Source organism: Camelus dromedarius, unplaced genomic scaffold (assembly GCF_036321535.1).
Source record: "Camelus dromedarius isolate mCamDro1 unplaced genomic scaffold, mCamDro1.pat HAP1_SCAFFOLD_167, whole genome shotgun sequence".
Classification (NCBI taxonomy): Eukaryota; Metazoa; Chordata; class Mammalia; order Artiodactyla; family Camelidae; genus Camelus; species Camelus dromedarius.
The window spans coordinates 1,048,803-1,068,268 of record NW_026989824.1 but is presented as its reverse complement, the minus strand read 5'-3'; positions in this window follow the sequence as shown (position 1 = coordinate 1,068,268).

The window sequence follows — 19,466 nt, the reverse complement described above, 5'->3', positions numbered from 1 at the left end:
CACAATACAAGGCATATTGAAGCTTAGAAGCATTTTCTGTGATTTCACAGAGCTTTCCAAACGCCAGTTTTGAAAATGCGGCAGATTTTGTATAAAAATGCTCTTGGAGCGAGTTGTACCCAAAAGATATGTAATTTAACTAGTTTCACTCACCGTGACATTCTGTGTTCTGAACACTTTATATGCATCATGGATTCAACAAACATACTTTAATGAGTTGTGAACACGTGTATTACCGAACTTTCATCCACCTTACAATGCATATTTATACATAGAAATTTATATACTGATTTAGATTGTTTCCCCTAATGTTAGTTTATAATATAATGCAGTTTACATAGAAAAATCCTCTTAGAACGAGTTCTACCCAATAGATATGCAATTTACATAGAAACAGTCATCGTGAAATTCCGTGTTCCGAAAACCCTACATGCATCACGGATTCGACAAATATTCACTACAGAGTTGTTATCATAAGGATTACCGAAATTTCATACACCATAAAGGCCATATTGACACTTTGAAACATTTTCTCATATTTCGAAACTTTTTCCTAATTGCAGGTTTGAAAATGAGGCAGATTCGCAGAAAAATTCTCATGGAGCGAGTACTTCCCAATAGAATTGTAATTTACATCGTTTCCCTCACAGTTACATTCCAGTTTCTGAACACGCTTCATGCATCATGGTTTCAACAAACTTTCTCGAATGAGTTGTGAACATGTAGATTACAGAACTTTCATCCACCATACATGGCATATTTACACATAGAAACATTAATTCTGAATTTGCAGATTTTTCCTAATGCCAGTTTCGAATATCAGGCCGTTTTCTCAGATTTTTTGAGCGAGATCTACCCAATAGATGTGTAATTTACATAGATTCCATCGCCGGGAATTTCCGTGATACGATCATGCTACATGCATAACGCTTTCTACAAATATTCACCACAGATTTGTTTGCATGTGGTTTTACGAACTTCCATCACAATACAAGGCATATTGAAACTTTGAAGCATTTTCTCTGATTTTGCAGGGATTTTCAAATGCCAGTTTCGAAAATGAGGCAGATTTGGCAGAAAAATCTCTTGGAGCGTGTTCTACACAAGGGACATGTATTTTCCGTTGATTCGCTCACCGTGATATTCTGTGTTCCGAACACGTTTCATGTATCTCGGATTCGACAAATATTCACTCCAGAGATGTTTGCATGCGGATTACCGATCTTTCATCCACCATACAATCATATTTACACCTAGAAATATTTACTCTGAGTTCGCAGCTTTATCCTAATAGCAGTTTCGAAATTCAGGCAGTTTTCAAAGGAAAAAACTTTGGAGCATGTTCTACTCAATAGATATGTAAATTATATTTATTCTCCTGCTGTGAAATTACGTGTATCGAACACGCTACATGCAGAAAGTATTCGAGAAAAATACTCTACAGAGTTGTTTGCATGTGGATTACAGGACTTTCATCACAATACAAGGCATATTGATGCTTAGAAGCATTTTCTCTGATTTCATAGAATTTTCCAAACGCCAGTTTCGAAAATGAGGCAGATTTCTCGGCAAAAAATTCTTGGAGCACGTTCTAACCAATAGACTTGTAATTTACATGGATTCGCTCAGCGTGAAATTCCGTGCTCCGAACATGCTTCATGTATAACGGATTCGACAATTATTCACTACAGAGTATTTAGCATGTGGATTACAGTACTTTCCTTCACCACACATGGGTTACTGACACTTTGAAGAATTTTCTCAGATTTCACAGCTTAGATTTAATGCCAGGATTGAAAATGAGGCCGATTTGGCAGAAAAATGCTCTTGGAGCGAGTTGTACCCAAAAGATATGTAATTTACCTAGTTTCACTCACCGTGACATTCAGTGTTCTGAACACATTATATGCATCACGGGTTCAACAAACATTCTTTAATGAGTTGTGAACACGTGTATTACCGAACTTTCATCCACCTTACAATGCATATTTATACATAGAAAGTTTTATACTGATTTAGTTGGTTTCCCCTAATGTTAGTTTATAATATAATGCAGTTTACATAGAAAAATCCTTTTAGAACGAGTTCTACCCAATAGATATGCAATTTACATAGAACCAGTCATCGTGAAATTCCTGTTCCGAACACGATTCGTGGATCTCGGATTCGAAAAATATTCACTACTGAGTTGTTAGCATAAGGATTACTGAACTTTCATCCATATAAAAGCCATATTGACACTTTGAAGCATTTTCTCTGATTTTGCAGAGATTTTCAATTGCCAGATTCGAAAATGAGGTAGATTTCGCAGAAAATTCTCTTTGATCCAGTTCTACCCAAGAGACATATATTTTACATAGATTCGCTCACCGTGATATTCTGTGTTCCAAACATGCTTCATGTATCTCGGATTCGACAAATATTCACTACAGAGTTGGTTGCATGTGGATTACCGAATTTTCATCCACCATACAAGTCATATTTACACCTAGAAACATTTACTCTATGTTCGCAGCTTTGTCCTAATAGCAGTTTCGAAAATCAGGCAGTTTTTAAAGGAAAAAAATTTTGGAGCATGTTCTACTCTATAGATATGTAAATTACATAGATTCTCCTTCTGTGAAATTACGTGAATCGAACACACTACATGCAGAAAGTATTCGACAAAACTACACTACAGAGTTGTTTGCATGTGGATTACAGGACTTTCATCACAATACAAGGCATATTGAAGCTTAGAAGCATTTTCTGTGATTTCACAGAGCTTTCCAAACCCCAGTTTTGAAAATGAGGCAGATTTCACGGCAAAAACCTCTTGGAGCGGGTTCTAACCTATAAACATGTAATTTACATGGATTCGCTAACCATGAAATTCCGTGTTCAAATCACGCTGCCTGCATCTCGGATTCGACAAATATTCACTTCAGTGTTGTTAGCAAGTGGATTACAGCACTTTCATCTACCATAAAAGTCTTACTGACACTTTGAATACTTTTCTCAGATTTCACAGGTTAGTTTTAACGCCAGTTTTGAAAATGAGGCAGATTTGGTGTAAAAATGCTCCTGGAGCGAGTTGAACCCAAAAGATATGTAATGTACCTAGTTTCACTCACCGTGACATTCCGTCTTCTGAACACTTTATATGCATCATGGATTCAACAAACATACTTTAATGAGTTGTGAACATGTGTATTACCAAACTTTCATCCACCTTACAATTTATATTTATACATAGAAATTTATATACAGATTTAGTAGATTTCCCCTAATGTTAGCTTTTAATATAATGCAGTTTACACAGAAAAATCCTCTTGGAGAGATTTCTACTCTATATACATGCAATTAACATAGAACCCGTCATTGTGAAATTCCGTGTTCTGAAAAACATACATGCATCACGGATTCGACAAATATTCACTACAGAGTTGTTAGCATAAGAATTACTGAATTTTCATCCACCATACAAGTCATATTTACACCTAGAAACATTTACTCAGAGTTCGCAGCTTTGTCTTAATAGCAGTTTCGAAAATCAGGCAGTTTCCAAAGGAAAAAACTTTTGGAGCATGTTCTACTCAATAGATATGTAAATTACATAGATTCTCCTACTGTGAAATTGCGTGTATCGAACAAGCTACATGCAGAAAGGATTCGAGAAAAATACTGTAGAGAGTTGTTTGCATGTGGATTACAGGACTTTCATCACAATCCAAGGCATATTGATGCTTAGAAGCATTTTCTCTGATTTCACAGAATTTTCCAAATGCCAGTTTCGAAAATGAGGGAGATTTCACGGCAAAAAATTCTTGGAGCACGTTCTATCCAATAGACTTGTAATTTACATGGATTCGCTCACCGTGCAATTCCGTGCTCCGAACATGCTTCATGTATCTCGGATTCGAAAAATATTCACTACAGAGTTGTTAGCATGTGGATTATAGTACTTTCATTCACCACATACGGCTTACTGACACTTTGAAGAATTTTTTCAGATTTCACAGCTTAGATTTAACGCCAGGATTGAAAATGAGGCAGATTTGGTATAAAAATGCTCTTGGAGCGAGTTGTACCCAAATGATATGTAATTTACCTTTTTTCACTCACCGTGACATTCCGTGTTCTGAACACGTTATATGCATCACGGATTCAACAAACATTCTTTAATGAGTTGTGAACACGTGTATTACCGAACTTTCATCCACCTTAAAATGCATATTTATACATAGAAAATTTTATACTGAATTAGTAGATTTCTCCTAATGTTAGTTTCTAAACTCATGAAGTTTCACATAAAAATCCTCTTAGAACGAGTTCTACCCAATAGATATGCAATTTACATAGAACCAGTCATCGTGAAATTCCGTGTTCCGAAAAACCTACATGCATCACGGATTCGACAAATATTCACTACAGAGTTGTTAGCATAAGGATTACAGAACTTTCATCCATATAAAAGCCATATTGACACTTTGAAGCATTTTCTCTGATTTTGCAGAGATTTTCAATTGCCAGTTTCGAAAATGAGGTAGATTTCGCAGAAAAATCTCTTTGAGCCAGTTCTACCCAAGAGACATATATTTTACATAGATTCGCTCACCGTGATATTCTGTGTTCCAAACACGCTTCATGTATCTAGGATTCGACAAATATTCACTACAGAGTTGGTTGCATGTGGATTACCGAATTTTCATCCACCATACAAGTCATATTTACACTAAGAAATATTTACTCTATGTTCGCAGTTTGTCCTAATAGCAGTTTCGAAAATCAGGCAGTTTTCAAAGGAAAAAACCTTGGAGCATGTTCTACTCAATAGATATGTAAATTATATATATCCTCCTGCTGTGAAATTACGTGTATCGAACACGCTACATGCAGAAAGTATTCGAAAAAGTACACTACAGAGTATTTTGCATGTGGATTACAGGACTTTCATCACAATACAAGGCATATTGAAGCTTAGAAGCATTTTCTGTGATTTCACAGAACTTTCCAAACGCCAGTTTTGAAAATGAGGCAGATTTTGTATAAAAATGCTCTTGGAGCGAGTTGTACCCAAAAGATATGTAATTTACCTAGTTTCACTCACCGTGACATTCCGTGTTCTGAACACTTTATATGCATCATGGATTCAACAAACATACTTTAATGAGTTGTGAACACGTGTATTACCGAACTTTCATCCACCTTACAATGCATATTTATACATAGAAATTTATATACTGATTTAGTATATTTCCTCTAATGTTAGTTTTTAATATAATGCAGTTTACACAGAAAAATCCTCTTGGAGAGATTTCTACTCTATAGACATGCAATTAACATAGAACCCGTCATCGTGAAATTCCGTGTTCTGAAAAACCTACATGCATCACGGATTCGACAAATATTCACTACAGAGCTGTTAGCATAAAGATTACCGAATTTTCATCCACCATAGAAGTCATATTTACACCTAGAAACATTTACTCTGAGTTCGCAGCTTTGTCCTTATAGCAGTTTCGAAAGTCAGGCATTTTTCAAACGAAAAAACTATGGAGCATGTTCTACTAAATAGATATGTAAATTATATATATTCTCCTGCTGTGAAATTACGTGTATCGAAAACGCTACATGCAGAAAGTATTCGAGAAAAATACTCTACAGAGTTGTTTGCATGTGGATTACAGGACTTTCATCACAATACAAGGCATATTGATGCTTAGAAGCATTTTCTCTGATTTCACAGAATTTTCCAAACGCCAGTTTCGAAAATGAGGCAGATTTCACGGCAAAAAATTCTTGGAGCACGTTCTAACCAATAGACTTGTAATTTACATGGATTCGCTCAGCGTGAAATTCCGTGCTCCGAACATGCTTCATGTATAACGGATTCGACAATTATTCACTACAGAGTTTTTAGCATGTGGATTACAGTACTTTCCTTCACCACACACGGCTTACTGACACTTTGAAGAATTTTCTCAGATTTCACAGCTTAGATTTAATGCCAGGATTGAAAATGAGGCTGATTTGGCAGAAAAATGCTCTTGGAGCGAGTTGTACCCAAAAGATATGTAATTTACCTAGTTTCACTCACCGTGACATTCAGTGTTCTGAACACATTATATGCATCACGGGTTCAACAAACATTCTTTAATGAGTTGTGAACGCATGTATTACCGAACTTTCATCCACCTAACAATGCATATTTATACATAGAAAATTTTATACTGATTTAGTAGATTTCTCTTAATGTTAGTTTCTAAAGTCATGCAGTTTTCACAGAAAAATCCTCTTAGAATGAGTTCTACCCAATAGATATGCAATTTACCTAGAACCAGTCATCGTGAATTTCCTGTTCCGAAACGCTTCATGGATCTCGGATTCGACAAATATTCACTACTGAGTTGTTAGCATAAGGATTACCGAACTTTCATCCATATAAAAGCCATATTGACACTTTGAAGCATTTTCTCTGATTTTGCAGAGATTTTCAATTGCCAGTTTCTAAAATGAGGTAGATTTCACAGAAAAATCTCTTGGAGCGTGTTCTACACAAGGGACATGTATTTTACATAGATTCGCTCACCGTGATATTGTGTGTTCCAAACACGCTTCATGTATCTCGGATTCGAGAAATATTCACTACAGGGTTTGTTCCATGCGGATTACCGTATTTTCATCAACCATACAAGTCATATATACACCTAGAAACATTTACTCAGAGTTCGCAGCTTTGTCCTAATAGCAGTTTCGAAAATCAGGCAGTTTCCAAAGGAAAAAATTTTTGGAGCATGTTCTACTCTATAGATATGTAAATTACATAGATTCTCCTTCTGTGAAATTGCGTGTATCGAACAAGCTACATGCAGAAAGGATTCGACAAAAATACACTACAGAGTTGTTTGCATGTGGATTACAGGACTTTCATCACAATACAAGGCATATTGAAGCTTAGAAGCATTTTCTGTGATTTCACAGAGCTTTCCAAACGCCAGTTTTGAAAATGAGGCAGATTTCACGGCGAAAACCTCTTGGAGCACGTTCTATCCAATAGACTTGTAATTTACATGGATTCGCTCAGCGTGAAATTCCGTGCTCCGATCACGCTGCATGCATCTCGGATTCGACAAATATTCACTTCAGTGTTGTTAGCAAGTGGATTACAGCACTTTCATCTTCCATAAAAGGCTTACTGACACTTTGAATACTTTTCTCAGATTTCACAGGTTAGTTTTAACGCCAGTTTTGAAAATGAGGCAGATTTGGTATAAAAATGCTCCTGGAGCGAGTTGTACCCAAATGATATGTAATTTACCTATTTTCACTCACCGTGACATTCCGTCTTCTGAACACTTTATATGCATCATGGATTCAACAAACATAATTTAATGTGTTGTGAACACGTGTATTACCGAACTTTCATCCACCTTACAATGCATATTTATACATAGAAATTTATATACTGATTTAGTAGATTTCCCCTAATGTTAGTTTTTAATATAATGCAGTTTACATAGAAAAATCCTCTTAGAACGAGTTCTACCCAATAGATATGCAATTTACATAGAACCAGTCATCGTGAAATTCCGTGTTCCGAAAAACCTACATGCATCACGGATTCGACAAATATTCACTACAGAGTTGTTAGCATAAGGATTACCGAAACTTCATCCACCATAAAGGCCATATTGACACTTTGAAACATTTTCTCATATTTCGAAACTTTTTCCTAATGCCAGGTTTGAAAATGAGGCAGATTCACAGAAAAATTCTCATGGAGCAAGTACGTCCCATTAGAAATGTAATTTACATATTTTCCCTCACAGTTACATTCCAGTATCTGAACACGCTTCATGCATCATGGTTTTAACAAACTTTCTCGAATGAGTTGTGAACATGTAGATTACAGAACTTTCATCCACCATACATGGCATATTTACACATAGAAACATTAATTCTGAATTTGCAGATTTTTCCTAATGCCAGTTTCGAAAATCAGGCCGTTTTTTCAGAAAAAATTTTTGGAGCGAGATCTACCCAATAGATGTGTAATTTACATAGATTCCATCGCCGGGAATTTCCGTGATACGATCACGCTACATGCATAACGCTTTCTACAAATATTCACCACAGATTTGTTTGCATGTGGTTTTACGAACTTCCATCACAATAAAAGGCATATTGGAACTTTGAAGCATTTTCTCTGATTTTGCAGGGATTTTCAAATGCCAGTTTCGAAAATGAGGCAGATTTCGCAGAAAAATCTCTTGGAGCGTGTTCTACACAAGGGACATTTATTTTACATTGATTCGGTCACCGTGATATTCTGTGTTCCAAACACGCTTCATGTATCTCGGATTCGACTAATATTCACTCCAGAGATGTTTGCATGCGGATTACCGATCTTTCATCCACCATACAATCATATTTACAGCTAGAAACATTTACTCTGAGTTCGCAGCTTTGTCCTAATAGCAGTTTCGAAAATCAGGCAGTTTTCAAAGGAAAAAACCTTGGAGCATGTTCTACTCAATAGATATGTAAATTATATATATTCTCCTGCTGTGAAATTACGTGTATCGAACACGCTACATGCAGAAAGTATTCGAGAAAAATACTCTACAGAGTTGTTTGCATGTGGATAACAGAACTTTCATCACAATAAAAGGCATATGGATGCTTAGAAGCATTTTCCCTGATTTCACAGATTTTTCCAAACGCCAGTTTCGAAAATGAGGCAGATTTCACGGCAAAATTTCTTGGAGCACGTTCTAACCAATAGACTTGTAATTTACATGGATTCGCTCAGCGTGAAATTCCGTGCACCGAACATGCTTCATGTATAATGGATTCGACAATTATTCACTACAGAGTTTTTAGCATGTGGATTACAGTACTTTCCTTCAAAACACACGGCTTACTGACACTTTGAAGAATTTTCTCAGATTTCACAGCTTAGATTTAACGCCAGGATTGAAAATGAGGCCGATTTGGCAGAAAAATGCTCTTGGAGCGAGTTGTACCCAAAAGATATGTAATTTACCTAGTTTCTCTCACCGTGACATTCAGTGTTCTGAACACATTATATGCATCACGGGTTCAACAAACATTCTTTAATGAGTTGTGAACACGTGTATTACCGAACTTTCATCCACCTTACAACGCATATTTATACATAGAAAGTTTTATACTGATTTAGTTGGTTTCCCCTAATGTTAGATTATAATATAAAGCAGTTTACATAGAAAAATCCTCTTAGAACGAGTTCTACCCAATATATATGCAATTTACATAGAACCAGTCATCGTGAAATTCCTGTTCCAAACACGCTTCGTGGATCTTGGATTCGAAAAATATTCACTACTGAGTTGTTAGCATAAGGATTACGGAACTTTCATCCATATAAAAGCCATATTGACACTTTGAAGCATTTTCTCAGATTTTGCAGAGATTTTCAATTGTCAGTTTCGAAAATGAGGCAGATTTCGCAGAAAAATCTCTTTGAGCCAGTTCTACCCAAGAGACATATATTTTACATAGATTCGCTCACCGTGATATTCTGTGTTCCAAACACGCTTCATGTATCTCGGATTCGACAAATATTCACTACAGAGTTGGTTGCATGTGGATTACCGAATTTTCATCCACCATACAAGTCATATTTACACCTAGAAACATTTACTCTATGTTCGCAGCTTTGTCCTAATAGCAGTTTCGAAAATCAGGCAGTTTTCAAAGGAAAAAAATGTTGGAGCATGTTCTACTCAATAGATATATAAATTACATAGATTCTCCTTCTGTGAAATTACGTGAATCGAACACGCTACATGCAGAAAGTATTTGACAAAAATACACTACAGAGTTGTTTGCATGTGGATTACAGGACTTTCATCACAATACATGGCATATTGAAGCTTAGAAGCATTTTCTCTGATTTCACAGAGCTTTCCAAACGCCAGTTTTGAAAATGAGGCAGATTTCACGGCGAAAAACTCTTGGAGCGGGTTCTAACCTATACACATGTAATTTACATGGATTCGCTAACCGTGAATTTCCGTGTTCCAATCACGCTGCATGCATCTCGGATTCGACAAATATTCATTTCAGTGTTGTTAGCAAGTGGATTACAGCACTTTCATCTTCCATAAAAGGCTTACTGACACTTTGAATACTTTTCTCAGATTTCACAGGTTAGTTTTAATGCCAGTTTTGAAAATGAGGCAGATTTGGTATAAAAATGCTCCTGGAGCGAGTTGTACCCAAATGATATGTAATTTACCTAGTTTCACTCACCGTGACATTCCGTCTTCTGAACACTTTATATGCATCATGGATTCAACAAACATAATTTAATGTGTTGTGAACACGTGTATTACCAATCTTTCATCCACCTTACAATGCATATTTATACATAGAAATTTATATACTGATTTAGTAGATTTCCCCTAATGTTAGTTTTTAATGTAATGCAGTTTACACAGAAAAATCCTCTTGGAGAGATTTCTACTCTATAGATATGCAATTAACATAGAACCCGTCATCGTGAAATTCCGTGTTCCAAACACGCTACATGCATCTCGGATTCGACAAATATTCTCTTCAGAGTTGTTAGCGTAAGGATTATCGAAATTTCATCCACCATAAAAGCCATATTGACACTTTGAAGCATTTTCTCATATTTTGAAATTTTTTCCTAATGCCAGGTTAAAAAATGAGGCAGATTCACAGAAAAATTCTCGTGGATCAAGTACTTCCCAATAGAAATGTAAATTACATATTTTCCATCACAGTGACATTCCAATTTCTGAACACACGACATGCATCAAGGTTTCAACAAACTTTCTCGAATGAATTGTGAACATGTAGATTACAGAACTTTCATCCACCATACATGGCATATTTACAGCTAGAAACATTAACTCTGAATTTGCAGCTTTTTCGTAATGCCAGTTTCGAAAATCAGGGCGTTTTCTCAGATAAATTTTTGGAGCGAATTCTACCCAATAGATGTGTAATTTATATAGATACCATCGCCGAGATTTTCCGTGATACGATCACGCTACATGCATAATGCTTTCTACAAATATTCACCACAGATTTGTTTACATGTGGTTTTACGCACTTCCATCAGAATACAAAGCATATTGGCACTTTGAAGCATTTTCTCTGATTTTGCAGGGATTTTCAAATGCCAGTTTCAAAAATGAGGTAGATTTCGCAGAAAAATCTCTTGGAGCGAGTTCTACCCAAGAGATATATTTTACATAGATTCGCTCACTGTAATATTCTGTGTTCCAAAAATGATTCATGTATCTCGGATTCGACAAATATTCACTACAGTGTTGGTTGCATGCAGATTACCAAATTTTCATCCACTATACAAGTCATATTTACACTTAGAAACATTTACTCAGAGTTCGCAGCTTTGTCCTAAGAGCAGTTACTAAAATGAGGCAGTTTTCAAAGGAAAAATATGTTGAAGCATTTTCTACTCAATAGATATGTAAATTACATAGATTCTCCTACTGTGAATTTACGTGTATCGAACAAGGTACATGCAGAAAGGTTTCGACAAAAATACACTACAGGGTTGTTTGCATGTGGATTACAGGACTTTCACAACAATACAAGGCATATTGATGCTTAGAAGAATTTTCTCCTGTTTCACAGAGCTTTCCAAACGCCAGTTTCAAAAATGAGGCAGATTTCATGGCAAAAACCTCTGGAACATGTTCTAAACAATAGATATATAATTTACATGGATTCGCTCACCGTGAAATTCCGTGATCCGAACACGCTGCATACATATCGTATTAGAATAATATTAACTACAGAGTTGTTAGCAAGTGGATTACAGCACTTTCATTCACCATACAAGGCTTACTGACATTTTGAAGAATTTTCTCAGATTTCGGAGTTTAGTTTTAACGCCAGTTTTGAAATGAGGCAGATTTGGCAGAGAAATGCTCTTGGAGTGAGTTGTACCCAAAAGATATGTAATTTACCTAGTTTCACTCGCCGTGACATTCCGTGTTCTGAACACGTTACATGCATTACGGATTCAACAAACATTCTTTAATGAGTTGTGAACATGTGTATTACCGAACTTTAATCCACCTTACAAGGCAAAAATATACATAGAAAGTTTTATTCTGATATAGTAGATTTCTCCTAATGTCAGTTTTGAAATAATGCAGTTTACACAGAAAAATCCTCTTGGAGCGAGTTCTACCCAATAGACATGCAATTTACATAGAACCAGTCATCGTGAAATTCCGTGTTCCGAAAAACCTACATGCATCATGGATTCAACAAATATTCACTACAGAGATGTAGCATAAGGATTACAGAACTTTCATCCACCATAAAAGCCATATTGACACTTTGAATCATTTTCTCTGATTTTGCAGAGATTTTCAATTGCCAGTTTCGAAAATGAGGTAGATTTCGCAGAAAAATCTCTTTGAGCCAGTTCTACCCAAGAGACATATATTTTACATAGATTCGCTCACCGTGATATTTTGTGTTCCAAACAAGCTTCATGTATCTCGGATTCGACAAATATTCACTACAGAGTTGGTTCCATGCGGATTACCAAATTTTCATCCACCATACAAGTCATATTTACACCTAGCAACATTTACTCTATGTTCTCAGCTTTGTCCTAATAGCAGTTTCAAAAATTAGGCATTTTTCAAAGGAAAAAAATGTTGGAGCATGTTCTACTCAATAGATATGTAAATTACATAGATTCTCCTACTGTGAAATTACGTGTATGGAACACGCTACATGCAGAAAGTATTCGACAAAAATACACTACAGAGTTGTTTGCATGTGGATTACAGGACTTTCATCACAATACAAGGCATATTGATGCTTAGAAGCATTTTCTGTGATTTCAGAGAGCTTTCCAAACGCCAGTTTTGAAAATGAGGCAGATTTCACGGCAAAAACCTCTTGGAGCAGGTTCTAACCAATAAACATGTAATTTACATGGATTCGCTAACCGTGAAATTCCGTGTTCCAAACACGCTGCATGCATCTCGGATTCGACAAATATTCTCTTCAGAGTTGTTAGCGTAAGGATTATCGAAATTTCATCCACCATAAAAGCCATATTGACACTTTGAAGCATTTTCTCATATTTTGAAATTCTTTCCTAATGCCAGGTTAAAAAATTAGGCAGATTCGCAGAAAAATTCTCGTGGATCAAGTACTTCCCAACAGAAATGTAAATTACATATTTTCCATCACAGTGACATTCCAATTTCTGAACACGCTACATGCATCAAGATTTCAACAAACTTTCTCAAATGAGTTGTGAACATGTAGATTACAGAACTTTCATCCACCATACATGGCATATTTACACCTAGAATCATTAACTCTGAATTTGCAGCTTTTTCCTAATGCCAGTTTCGAAAATCAGGCCGTTTTCTCAGAAAAAATTTTTGGAGCGAGATCTACCCAATAGATGTGTAATTTACATAGATTCCATCGCCGGGAATTTCCGTGATTCGATCACGCTACATGCATAACGCTTTCTACAAATATTCACCACAGATTTGTTTGCATGTGGTTTTAAGAACTTCCATCACAATACAAGGCATATTGACACTTTGAAGCATTTTCTCTGATTTTGCAGGGATTTTCAAATGCCAGTTTCGAAAATGAGGCAGATTTCGCAGAAAAATCTCTTGGAGCGAGTTCTACCCAAGAGATATATTTTACATAGATTCGCTCACTGTAATATTCCGTGTTCCAAAAACGATTCTTGTATCTCGGATTCGACAAATATTAACTCCAGAGTTGTTTGCATGCAGATTACCGATCTTTCATCCACCATACAATCATATTTACACCTAGAAACATTTACTCTGAGTTTGCAGCTTTGTCCTAATAGCACTTTCGAAAATCAGGCAGTTTTCAAAGGAAAAAACTTTTGGAGCATGTTCTACTCAAAAGATATGTAAATTATATATATTCTCCTGCTGTGAAATTACATGTATCGAAAACGCTACATGCAGAAAGTTTTCGAGAAAAATACACTACATAGATGTTTGCATGTGGATTACAGGACTTTCATCACAATACAAGGCATATTGATGCTTAGAAGCATTTTCTCTGATTTCACAGAATTTTCCAAACACCAGTTTCGAAAATGAGGCTGATTTCACGGCAAAAATTTCTTGGAGCACGTTCTAACCAATAGACTTGTAATTTACATGGATTCGTTCAGCGTGAAATTCCGTGCTCCGAACATGATTCATGTATCTCGAATTTGAAAATTATTCACTACAGAGTTGTTAGCTTGTGGATTACAGTACTTTCATTCACCACACACGGCTTACTGACACTTTGAAGATTTTTCTAAGATTTCACACCTTCGATTTAACGCCAGGATTGAAAATGAGGCCGATTTGGCAGAAAAAATGCTCTTGCAGCGAGTTGTACCCAAAAGATATGTAATTTACCTAGTTTCACTCACCGTGACATTCCGTGTTCTGAACACGTTATATGCATCACGGATTCAACAAACATTCTTTAATGAGTTGTGAACACGTGTTTTACCAAACTTTCATCCACCTTACAGTGCATATTTATACATAGAATGTTTTATACTGATTTAGTAGATTTTTCCTAATGTTAGTTTCTAAAATCATGCAGTTTCCACAGAAAAATCCTCTTAGAACGAGTTCTACCCAATAGATATGCAATTTACATAGAACACGTCATCGTGAAATTCCTGTTCCGAACACGCTTCATGGATCTCGGATTCGACAAATATTCACTACTGAGTTGTTAGCATAAGGATTACCGAAATTTCATCCACCATACAAGTCATATTTACACCTAGAAATATTTACTCTATGTTCGCAGCTTTGTCCTAATTGTAGTTTCAAAAATCAGGCAGTTTTCAAAGGAAAAAAATTTTATAGCATGTTTTACTCAATAGATATTTAAATTACATAGATTCTCCTACTGTGAAATTACGTGTATCGAGCACGCTACATGCAGAAAGTATTCGACAAAAATACTCTACAGAGTTGTTTGCATGTGGATTACAGGACTTTCATCACAATACAAGGCATATTTATGCTTAGAAGTATTTTCTCTGATTTCACAGATCTTTCCAAAAGCCAGTTTCGAAAATGAGGCAGATTTCACGGCAAAAATCTCTTGGAGCTTTTTCAAAACAATAGACATGTAATTTACATGGGTTCGCTCACCGTGAAATTCCGTGTTCCGAACACGCTACATGCATCTCGGATTCGACAAATATTCTCTTCAGAGTTGTTAGCGTAAGGATTATCGAAATTTCATCCACCATAAAAGCCATATTGACACTTTGAAGCATTTTCTCATATTTTGAAATTTTTTCCTAATGCCAGGTTAAAAAATGAGGCAGATTCACAGAAAAATTCTCGTGGATCAAGTACTTCCCAATAGAAATGTAAATTACATATTTTCCATCACAGTGACATTCCAATTTCTGAACACACGACATGCATCAAGGTTTCAACAAACTTTCTCGAATGAATTGTGAACATGTAGATTACAGATCTTTCATCCACCATACATGGCATATTTACAGCTAGAAACATTAACACTGAATTTGCAGCTTTTTCCTAATGCCAGTTTCGAAAATCAGGCCGTTATCTCAGAAAAAATTTTTGGAGCGAATTCTACCCAATAGATGTGTAATTTATATAGATACCATCGCCGAGATTTTCCGTGATACGATCACGCTACATGCATAACGCTTTCTTCAAATATTCACCACAGATTTGTTTACATGTGGTTTTACGCACTTCCATCAGAATACAAAGCATATTGACACTTTGAAGCATTTTCTCTGATTTTGCAGGGATTTTCAAATGCCAGTTTCGAAAATGAGGTAGATTTCGCAGAAAAATCTCTTGGAGCGAGTTCTACCCAAGAGATATATTTTACATAGATTCGCTCACTGTAATATTCTGTGTTCCAAAAACGATTCATGTATCTCGGATTCGACAAATATTCACTACAGTGTTGGTTGCATGCAGATTACCAAATTTTCATCCACTATACAAGTCATATTTACACTTAGAAACATTTACTCAGAGTTCGCAGCTTTGTCCTAAGAGCAGTTTCTAAAATGAGGCAGTTTTCAAAGGAAAAATATGTTGAAGCATTTTCTACTCAATAGATATGTAAATTACATAGATTCTCCTACTGTGAATTTACGTGTATCGAACAAGCTACATGCAGAAAGGTTTCAACAAAAATACACTACAGGGTTGTTTGCATGTGGATTACAGGACTTTCACAACAATACAAGGCATATTGATGCTTAGAAGAATTTTCTCCTGTTTCACAGAGCTTTCCAAACGCCAGTTTCAAAAATGAGGCAGATTTCATGGCAAAAACCTCTGGAACATGTTCTAAACAATAGATATATAATTTACATGGATTCGCTCACCGTGAATTTCCGTGATCCGAACACGCTGCATACATATCGTATTAGAATAATATTCACTACAGAGTTGTTAGCAAGTGGATTACAGCACTTTCATTCACCATACAAGGCTTACTGACATTTTGAAGAATTTTCTCAGATTTCGGAGTTTAGTTTTAACGCCAGTTTTGAAATGAGGCAGATTTGGCAGAGAAATGCTCTTGGAGTGAGTTGTACCCAAAAGATATGTAATTTACCTAGTTTCACTCGCCGTGACATTCCGTGTTCTGAACACGTTACATGCATTACGGATTCAACAAACATTCTTTAATGAGTTGTGAACATGTGTATTACCGAACTTTAATCCACCTTACAAGGCAAAAATATACATAGAAAGTTTTATTCTGATATAGAAGATTTCTCCTAATGTCAGTTTTGAAATAATGCAGTTTACACAGAAAAATCCTCTTGGAGCGAGTTCTACCCAATAGACATGCAATTTACATAGAACCAGTCATCGTGAAATTCCGTGTTCCGAAAAACCTACATGCATCATGGATTCAACAAATATTCACTACAGAGATGTAGCATAAGGATTACAGAACTTTCATCCACCATAAAAGCCATATTGACACTTTGAATCATTTTCTCTGATTTTGCAGAGATTTTCAATTGCCAGTTTCGAAAATGAGGTAGATTTCGCAGAAAAATCTCTTTGAGCCAGTTCTACCCAAGAGACATATATTTTACATAGATTCGCTCACCGTGATATTTTGTGTTCCAAACAAGCTTCATGTATCTCGGATTCGACAAATATTCACTACAGAGTTGGTTCCATGCGGATTACCAAATTTTCATCCACCATACAAGTCATATTTACACCTAGCAACATTTACTCTATGTTCTCAGCTTTGTCCTAATAGCAGTTTCAAAAATTAGGCATTTTTCAAAGGAAAAAAATGTTGGAGCATGTTCTACTCAATAGATATGTAAATTACATAGATTCTCCTACTGTGAAATTATGTGTATGGAACACGCTACATGCAGAAAGTATTCGACAAAAATACACTACAGAGTAGTTTGCATGTGGATTACAGGACTTTCATCACAATACAAGGCATATTGATGCTTAGAAGCATTTTCTGTGATTTCACAGAGCTTTCCAAACGCCAGTTTTGAAAATGAGGCAGATTTCACGGCAAAAACCTCTTGGAGCAGGTTCTAACCAATAAACATGTAATTTACATGGATTCGCTAACCGTGAAATTCCGTGTTCCAAACACGCTGCATGCATCTCGGATTCGACAAATATTCTCTTCAGAGTTGTTAGCGTAAGGATTATCGAAATTTCATCCACCATAAAAGCCATATTGACACTTTGAAGCATTTTCTCATATTTTGAAATTTTTTCCTAATGCCAGGTTAAAAAATTAGGCAGATTCGCAGAAAAATTCTCGTGGATCAAGTACTTCCCAACAGAAATGTAAATTACATATTTTCCATCACAGTGACATTCCAATTTCTGAACACGCTACATGCATCAAGATTTCAACAAACTTTCTCAAATGAGTTGTGAACATGTAGATTACAGAACTTTCATCCACCATACATGGCATATTTACACCTAGAATCATTAACTCTGAATTTGCAGCTTTTTCCTAATGCCAGTTTCGAAAATCAGGCCGTTTTCTCAGAAAAAATTTTTGGAGCGAGATCTACCCTATAGATGTGTAATTTACATAGATTCCATCGCCGGGAATTTCCGTGATTCGATCACGCTACATGCATAACGCTTTCTACAAATATTCACCACAGATTTGTTTGCATGTGGTTTTAAGAACTTCCATCACAATACAAGGCATATTGACACTTTGAAGCATTTTCTCTGATTTTGCAGGGATTTTCAAATGCCAGTTTCGAAAATGAGGCAGATTTCGCAGAAAAATCTCTTGGAGCGAGTTCTACCCAAGAGATATATTTTACATAGATTCGCTCACTGTAATATTCCGTGTTCCAAAAACGATTCTTGTATCTCGGATTCGACAAATATTAACTCCAGAGTTGTTTGCATGCAGATTACCGATCTTTCATCCACCATACAATCATATTTACACCTAGAAACATTTACTCTGAGTTTGCAGCTTTGTCCTAATAGCACTTTCGAAAATCAGGCAGTTTTCAAAGGAAAAAACTTTTGGAGCATGTTCTACTCAAAAGATATGTAAATTATATATATTCTCCTGCTGTGAAATTACATGTATCGAAAACGCTACATGCAGAAAGTTTTCGAGAAAAATACACTACATAGATGTTTGCATGTGGATTACAGGACTTTCATCACAATACAAGGCATATTGATGCTTAGAAGCATTTTCTCTGATTTCACAGAATTTTCCAAACACCAGTTTCGAAAATGAGGCTGATTTCACGGCAAAAATTTCTTGGAGCACGTTCTAACCAATAGACTTGTAATTTACATGGATTCGTTCAGCGTGAAATTCCGTGCTCCGAACATGATTCATGTATCTCGAATTCGAAAATTATTCACTACAGAGTTGTTAGCTTGTGGATTACAGTACTTTCATTCACCACACACGGCTTACTGACACTTTGAAGATTTTTCTAAGATTTCACACCTTCGATTTAACGCCAGGATTGAAAATGAGGCCGATTTGGAAGAAAAAATGCTCTTGCAGCGAGTTGTACCCAAAAGATATGTAATTTACCTAGTTTCACTCACCGTGACATTCCGTGTTCTGAACACGTTATATGCATCACGGATTCAACAAACATTCTTTAATGAGTTGTGAACACGTGTTTTACCAAACTTTCATCCACCTTACAGTGCATATTTATACATAGAATGTCTTATACTGATTTAGTAGATTTTTCCTAATGTTAGTTTCTAAAATCATGCAGTTTCCACAGAAAAATCCTCTTAGAACGAGTTCTACCCAATAGATATGCAATTTACATAGAACACGTCATCGTGAAATTCCTCTTCCGAACACGCTTCATGGATCTCGGATTCGACAAATATTCA